Genomic DNA, 8277 nt, shown 5'->3' on the forward strand with positions numbered 1-8277 from the left:
TTATATCCCCATTTTCCTAAATTATACATGTTTTTCTCCACTTTGCTTAATTTACTTGCGTTAGCCCAAATTATATTCCAGAGATCACGCCATTGCTGTTGATAAACATGTTCCTTGTCACGGCTGTGTGGATAGCAAAGGGTGGTCACCGAGTGCCCTGTTGGTGTACATCTAGGTGTTTCTACTCTTTTGTGCACCTTTCTTTTGGCCCAAGAGTATTTTTAGACCTCCTGTAAATTTTATACAAACATGGGCTATGGGCTATAGAGAACAGGAATCTCCAAAGACCAATTTGGAGGTAACAGATGGAGAGAAATACACACTGTTTATGTCTTATTTCAACTTAACAAGTGTTATTGATCCTACGCTATGCTGAAAGCACTTGGTGTCATGGGGGACGACAAGATAAAGAGGGCCATCCTGCTCTAAAAGGCCCCAACTGAGTAAAAAAAACCCAAAAAACAGTGGACTATTAATTGTGTCATAAAAGGCAGAATAAGATCTGTGTTACAAGAGAATTATAAATGAGAGGATGAGGAAAAACATGAGATGACTTATAGCTAGGATGCATCAGATATGACCTCATGATAGAAGAATATTTGGATTCATTAAAAAAAACTACAAAAATGTTGAATAACATAGGTAGAGAACGATGGGCATGCTAGGAAGAATTTAAAGCATGAACACAGTATGCTCAAGAGATGTGCAAGAGGAAGCCTGCCGTGTTCAAAGGGAAGTTCAAAGGATAGCACAATGGCTAAGGCTTGGGCGTCAGACACCAGAGTCCAAATCTTGGGTATTCACTTACACTTTGGTCTTCAGCAAGCTCACTGAACATGTATGTATTCTTACATGGACCAGGCATTGTGAGCCATCCCATGTCCCACTGAGTCTAAAACAAAACTCCACAGTGCCTGCCATTGCTGATGACCTCCTGTTTAAAACTCTTCACCGTGGACTTGTGAGATGACCTCTGACTTTCTGAGAGAAGCTCCCTATTCTCCTCCCTGCTCACGGGCACCCTTCCTCCCAGGAACACAGGCCGAAGCCACTGCTGCAGAGGAAAGCTGGCCTTTGTTCTTAGCACAGAGCCCTTCTCCCCCAGGTAGCTGCCTCCTCACACAGGGGACTGTGTTGGCTTCCATGGCAACCATCTCTGCACCACACACATCTCCTCCCCCAGGCACCTCAAGAGAACTTTCCCAAGTTGGGATCCTCGTTTGCATCTGCGGCCTCTCAGACATCCTGTGATTTCATCAGTCAGAGGATTTTCCCCAACTTGTCTTTCCCTGTTTCAGCACATTCCTCTTATTGCCTTATCAAACTCTGTCAGACAATGTGATGTAAAATTACCCTTCATCTCTCCTCAGTAATATTAATAATGATAGTTTGCTAGCTGACATTTTAACACACATTCAACAAATGTTTATTGATAGGTAATTTTGTGTCAGGCAGTGTCCTGGGCACTGAGGATTAAAGGCATGAACAAAACACCCAGAGGAGACTGTTACAGAGCATGCGATATATGCTGGGAATTTTGCTAAATATTTTATGTCAATCAGATGGTTGAATCCTTGTAACAAATCTCTGAGATCAATATTTTTGTTAAGTCTATTACATAGTTAAACAAAATGAGTGTTGGTTAACTAACTTGATACCTGAGCTTGTAGCCTACTCTTCTTCTGACTAGTTGTCTAACTTCAGGCAAGTTTCCTATAACTGGTCTCTGCCTCAAGTTCCCTATCTGGGAAATGGGGATTATAATCATAATACTTTATAAGAAATAAATGAGCTCTTACCTGGAAAGAAAGCAGAACAGTGCCTGGCACACTGAAATTATTCGTAAATGCTAGCAATTATTATTATGTTTCCAGTCTTCCATAACATTCAGTGTTTAAGCCATTTGTCCCATTAGACTGTGAGATTCTAAGGATCTCAATTCTGTTTTTTATCTCAAAATCCTCATGTGTAAAATAGGCCTAATAATACTTACCTTGCAGCTGCGTTGCAAGATTAGAGAGAATGTTCTGTGTATATAAATAAAGTACTTAGCCCAGTTCCCAGCCTATAAAAGGTGCTTGATGTATTTCTATTATTACGATTGCTACTATTAGTAATTCTCTAATGATTAACACCGTTCTAGAAATACAGTGTTCAAAATGCATCTTGTGACTCAAATGGAAACAAATGGGGTAGAACTGATTCAGCAGCGCCCCCAACCGCCATGGGGCCTAAGGGATTACCATTGCCTCCCTCCGTTCGTTTCCTGAGTGGTGACTCATCCCTGGCCTTGTTTAACACTGAGAGGTGAGGGCTCACCCCTGCTAACTACTTAAAAACTAATATTGGATTTGCAAAAACTACTTTTTAATGATCTTTAACGCCTTCCAGAAAACCTCATTAGCAGGCACCGGATCACTCAGGGCTGTGCAGGGGAAGGTTTGTGTGCATAGCCAGAGGTCGTTAGCTTCCATTTGTCTCTGAAGGCAGTGCACATGCCTGTACATGCTCTACAAGGGTCCTTCCACCAGGTCTCAGAGTCACCTCTTCCTCCTTTTGTCCACTATGTCTGGGGCCTTGGGCCTTCCAGAAAGACCACTGCTCTCACCTGCCAGCGGGCCCACGGGACTCCAGTCTATTCCTGCACAGATCCCCCCCAGTTTTAATAGGCAGGCATCACTCCTCTGCTCAAATGCCCAGCATAACTCCCTATTGCTTCTCTCACCAACTCAGCTCTTCACCAGGGGCCCCTTGCCCCCTGCCCCTCTTGCTCCTATGACTCCCCCACATCGAGACTGTCCAAACCAAGTGAGTCTGGATATTCTGTCCCAGACTAAAGGTTTGTGTTCTGTTTTCTAAGCTTTTGTACATACTGGTCCCACCATCTGGATTGCTAATGCTCAATCCACATGGGACAATGTGTGGGAGGAGACAGAACTCAGGGTATGGACTCCACAGAGACGGGTTTTTAGTACCTTTGACCCTAAATAATTCTTTGGTTGAAGGCAAATACATCAGCACTCTAGGGTCCACCTGTTCTGCCTCATTATTTAAAACATTACAATAGCGTTTCTAAACCTTGGCACTCCGGACATTTAGGGCAAGAGAATTCTTTGTTGTTGGAGTGGAGGGGCTGCCCTGTGCATTGTGAAATATTTGGGAGCAACCCCGGCCTCGCCCATCTCGGTGCCAGGCGCTCTCCCCTTTCCCGCAGTGATGGCAATCACAAATGTATCTGGGCATTTTCCAGTGCCCCCTGGAGAGCAAAGCCGCTCGCAGTTAAGGAGCACCGACTACACTGTGAGAACCTTCACAATGGTCTACCTAGAGCACAGTAATTGGCCTTTTCACATGTCTATGTCTCTTTTTAACTGAAACAACAATAGCTAATATTTATGTAGCACCCATTATATGCCTAGCATTGTCCTTAAGAGATTCACTTATGTTAGCTGATTTATCATCACCTACCCCATGAACTAAGTATTTTTATTGTCACCAATTTACATATGTGGAAAACGAGACACAGAGAAGTTAAATTACTTACCAGAGTCTCATGGTCAGAATTCACTTCCAGGAAGTGTTATCTCTGGATTTCCTCTTCTGAATCCATAATGCCTCTTGGAATAAGCAGGTACTTTGGAATAAGAAAGACCTAAGTTTATATTCCAGCTCTGACACTTAGGAGTTCCAAAGCTTTGGGAAAGGTGGATCCCCAATTTCTTTAGCAAAATGGAGATGATAATGCCTATACTGCAGGACTGTTTAAGTTTAAAAATAATACATATTTAAAGCTTCTAGAATAGGATCTGACCTATAGAAGATGCTTAATGAAGAGGGCTGGTGGTGTTAGTGATGGAGATAAAACAGAAGGAGCTAAAGAAGTAGGAGAGGAGAAACTTTAAAATCTTAGGAAAAAAAGGGTCAGTGGCTTTCCTTTTCTATGTACTACGAGGATCCAGACATACAGCAGAGAGTAGATGCTCCATCGCTGTCTTTCCGGGACCCTAGAGCATGAGTTGGCAAACTGCACCCCACAGGCTAACTTGGCCCACCATGTATTTTTGTTAACAAAGTTTTATTGAAACGCATCCATGCACATTCACGTAGGCACGGTCTATGGCTGTTTTCACACTACAGTAGCAGAACTGAGTAGTTGCAACATAGACTGATGGCCCACAGCCAAAAAATTTGATATTGGGTCTTTTACAGAAAAGGTCTGCCTACCTCTAATGTATAATTTGAACTAGAAAACACTAAATGTGAAGATCTCTAAGACCCTTTCTTAGTTTGAATGCATTCTGTGATTTTCTGAATTCCCAGCTCCAAACTCACCTCCTCCCTGTTACCTTCTGTCATCGACTCCATCCATCTCAGGCTTTGTTGATTACTCCCACTCACACCATCGGATGAAGGCACTGGGCTATTAATTTTCAGTATCTCTCATGTTGTCAACTTGCAGGTGCCCCAGAATTACTTCCAGCATGTGCTTCTGCAGACAAAGTCCCCAGTGCTTGTTCTGTGTTGCTGCCAAGAGCTGCCCTCTGAAGATTTTTGACAGCCCAACGGCCAGTCTCCAGAGCAGAGAAATGATGCCAGCCTCTCATTCAAAAGGAATAGGGGGAAAGACTCAGGCAGGCCCACAGCTGGGCCCAACACTTTCCATCTTGATCTCTCCTCCATCCTTCCTGGTAGCTCCAGACTTGTTCTCCTTTAGGTGCTACCAGGCCACGCACCAACTGCCAAAGTTCCTCTCTATCTTGGCCAGTTACGGTAGGACAAAGGTCTCTCTTAAGAAGAATTCAGAAACTAGAGTGGGGAATAAAACAAACATAAAAGTATAAAGAAAAAGAAGCTGTGAGTTGATTTTTCTTCCTAGAAACTAATGCTTAATTTCTAAGTTAGCCTCCAACTTAGAAGAAGCTGAGGTACACAGCTCCTCATTATTCCCCGAAGCCATGTCATGATATTAACAGGTGGGTGTTTACCAAGAGATGGGCCACTTACAAGCTGAGTGACACAGTAGCGTCTTTCTCCTTTGGTGAAGAAAATTCTCCCCAGAAACACTCTAAGAGAGGTTTCTAGGCTCTTGACATAGCTGCAAGGGAGCCTATCATATTCAGCTTCTATTATGAAAAGTGGTCTTTTTCAGAAGGAAGAAAAGGGAGACAAATGGCGATTGAGCAGGTGTTTCCTTTAGTGAGTTATTATTGTTACTATTTAAAAATACGTAATTAAAGCATCCTATTCCTATATACAACAATGTATATTGTTGTTTGCAAATGTCAGCTATTCAGAAGACCCACACTGTAAGCCTGTTTTCATTTTTGTTCTCAAAAGGGCAGGGGTCTATTTTTTCTAAAAGGCTTTTTTCCCTTCAAAAAGCTTTAACTTTCTAACAAATTCCTTGGGTCACTTTCCCAGAACTGGTGAGACTGGCACATTGGAGCTGAGAGAGGTGGATAAGAAAGGAGGGTACTGCACATTGACAGTTCTCATATAGCAGGCACTCTGCTCATCCCTTTCTATCCACGATTTTACTTACTTCTCATTGCAACCCTCTGAGGTAGCTGTGATCATCACCAGGGCCCGGGGACTAGGGTGAGGAAGTGGGGTGCCTAGAGCCCAAAATCTACGGAAGCAGTCATTCTCAGGGCTGAGCCAGAAGCATCCCTGCACTGACATAACCTGGAGAGTGAGTGCCTCCTTTAACTTGGCACCCTAGGTGTTTCACTCATCTCAGCCTCATCCTGGCCATGATTATCACTGTACAGATGAGACATCAGGGAGTCTGAAAATCGACAGAGCTCTAATTTAACCCCCACCTGCCTGACTCCAGAGGACTCAACCTTAAACACTGGGTGATGCTATGCTGACTGAGTGATACAGGTGCCATGGAAACAGGATGGAGAGCTGGTAGAAGGGTTGGGCCAACTGGTAGACCTTTGAAGAAACAAGACTCCATTGAGTGCTCATCCATTAAGGGTCACATGTTGACCACCGCTGCCTCACTTCCCTGCCCTGCTGTGCTGTCATTCCCACCCCTGGCTCCAGCCCCTTTTGTTCCACTCCTCCTGTGTGGCACTTGCCATCCCTCCTGGTGGAACACACCTGCAAGTTCCTAGAGTACCCCTGAATCCCACTTCCAGATAATCAACTTAAAATCTAAAATAGAGCATTGTGCAATGCCTCCCTGGTGTCCCTCAGTGAGAGATCATCTGCTGACTGGGTACCTGCTTGTTGGTCACGTCTTACTTTATTTACATTTCCTACAAAGCGAGCATTGAGGAAGCCGAGTGGCAGAGTGTTTGTCCATCCCCAGACAGATTTCACAAGATAGGTTATCTAACTTTGCCCGAGTTCTAGCTGATCACGAGAACATGAGTATAGAAAAAAAATCCTTCTGGTCTCTGGAAAAGAGAAGGTTCAAATGGTATTGAATATTTGATTGGCAACTATTCACTGAGCTGTTATATCAAGTGAAGACCTGACACTGTTTAAGTCTTGGCCAAGGACCCAAGGCCACATGGGCTGTGCTGCTGAGATTCTGCCCTAAGCAATGGGTTCGCACTGAGTAATCAAAACTCCAACCCTGTGCCATGAAGCGTGGAGTCCAAAGTAACATTGTCCACACAGTTAAGGGACCCCAAACTGGGAAATGTGAAAAAACACTGGTCAAGAGGAGCTAAATTCTGGTGGTCCTCTGCAGAGGCAAATGCTAAACTACTCAGTGGGATGTCTTCACACATCAGGACATAAAACACGATTCTCAAAGGAAACTAGCTGCCACTAAACACGAGCTGGTAGTAAAAAAGTACAAAATACATAGGAATAAACATCAGTAGAACTAGCAGAGGTAGCCAATGTCAAACTCACACCCCAAAGACCACAGACAATAATTTAAATAATAATAATAGCACTCTTCTCCAGACATGGAACTCAGTTTTAGTGAAGTTTAGTGGTCTTTCTAACATTCACTATGTTACATTTTACCCAGCACTCTGACATTTTGGTGCTCAGGCCAGACTGGGGATGGGGTTTTTAAGTTAAGTATATTTAAAATATTCAAAGAGAGGAAAGAAGAGAGTCAGTAATATAATAACTATGAAAAAATTACCAATAGATGTGAAAAAGAATCAAATTCAAATTGTGGAAATGGAAAATACAGCAATAGGAAATAAATAAATAAATAAATAAAATAACCTATCCACCAGAGTGGATAGGTTAAATGATAAATCTATAATTGAATTCAATTCTATCACCTACTGATGAACTGTGGTTAGGCAAGTTGTTTTATTTCTCTGAGCCTTAGTTTCCACATTCATAAAATGGTCTATTAATAGCTAACTCATAAAGTTATTATGATATTTAAGTGAATAATATAAATAAAACCTGGCATCTGGTTAAATCTCAACCCGTTCCCTTTTCATCTGTCTGCCTAATTTTTTACCTAGTTATTTTTATACTTGACTTTCTACCACTAGATGGTAAGTTCTTCACAAGCAAGACCAAATGCAAAGTTTGCATAGAGAGGATTCTGGCTGAATAAAAATGTATATAACATACATAATATAAAACCTACCCAACATAAGGAAAGTAAAAATACATTTGAAAATGAAAGTAAAGAGAAAACCAAGGGTCAGTCCAAACACATGAAAAAATTCTGGATGATTGTCCCAAATTTGGATTTCTGGTTCCTGGCATTCATCCACACTTATTAAGGCAGCTCAGAAGTCAGCAAACTTCTTCTGCGAAAGACCAGAGAGTATATATTTTAGGCTTTGCAGATCATGTGGTCTCTGTTACAACAGTCCACTCTGCCACTGTAGTGTAAAAGCAGCCATAGGCAATCTGGAAATAAATGAGCGTGGCTGTGCTCCAAGGAGATTTTATTTATAAACACAGGGAGCAGGCTGGATTTGGCCATAGGTCATAGTTTGTCAAACTCTGAGGGAGGCTACTTTTTTCTATGCCCTTTTCCCACTTGGTTCCTGCCTTTTCTAGCCTTTATCACAATATATGGACATTGTAAGTATATGCATCTGCCTCCACAACTAGACCACGAACTCCTCCAGGTTAGGAGCATGAGCAATTCAGTTTTGCAACCTCCAGGAGTAGCTAGCAAAGGCTTGGTACAAAGCTCTATAAATAATTGTTAGGGAAATGAATGAGAGGCGGGGTCTAATTCCCCTTCCCTTGAATTCATACAGGTCTTGGGAACTCGCTTGACAGACAGAATGTGGCAGACATGACACGGGGGACTTCTGAGGCTACAACATA

At 42.6% G+C, this 8277-nt stretch overlaps 1 long non-coding RNA gene across 1 annotated transcript; it reads right to left on the reverse strand.

Annotated features, from left to right (window-relative positions):
- Nucleotides 1-3467: 3467 nt before the first annotated feature.
- On the reverse strand, nt 3468-7739 carry LOC130685074 (uncharacterized). The gene is made up of 3 exons (XR_008999509.1): nt 7580-7739; nt 4333-4806; nt 3468-3634 (listed from the first exon to the last, which is right to left on the reverse strand). It is a non-coding gene; the product is annotated as an uncharacterized LOC130685074 (long non-coding RNA).
- Between the last annotated feature and the right edge of the window lie 538 nt (nt 7740-8277).

This window comes from Manis pentadactyla, chromosome 10, assembly GCF_030020395.1.
Source record: "Manis pentadactyla isolate mManPen7 chromosome 10, mManPen7.hap1, whole genome shotgun sequence".
NCBI classification, from domain to species: domain Eukaryota; kingdom Metazoa; phylum Chordata; class Mammalia; order Pholidota; family Manidae; genus Manis; species Manis pentadactyla.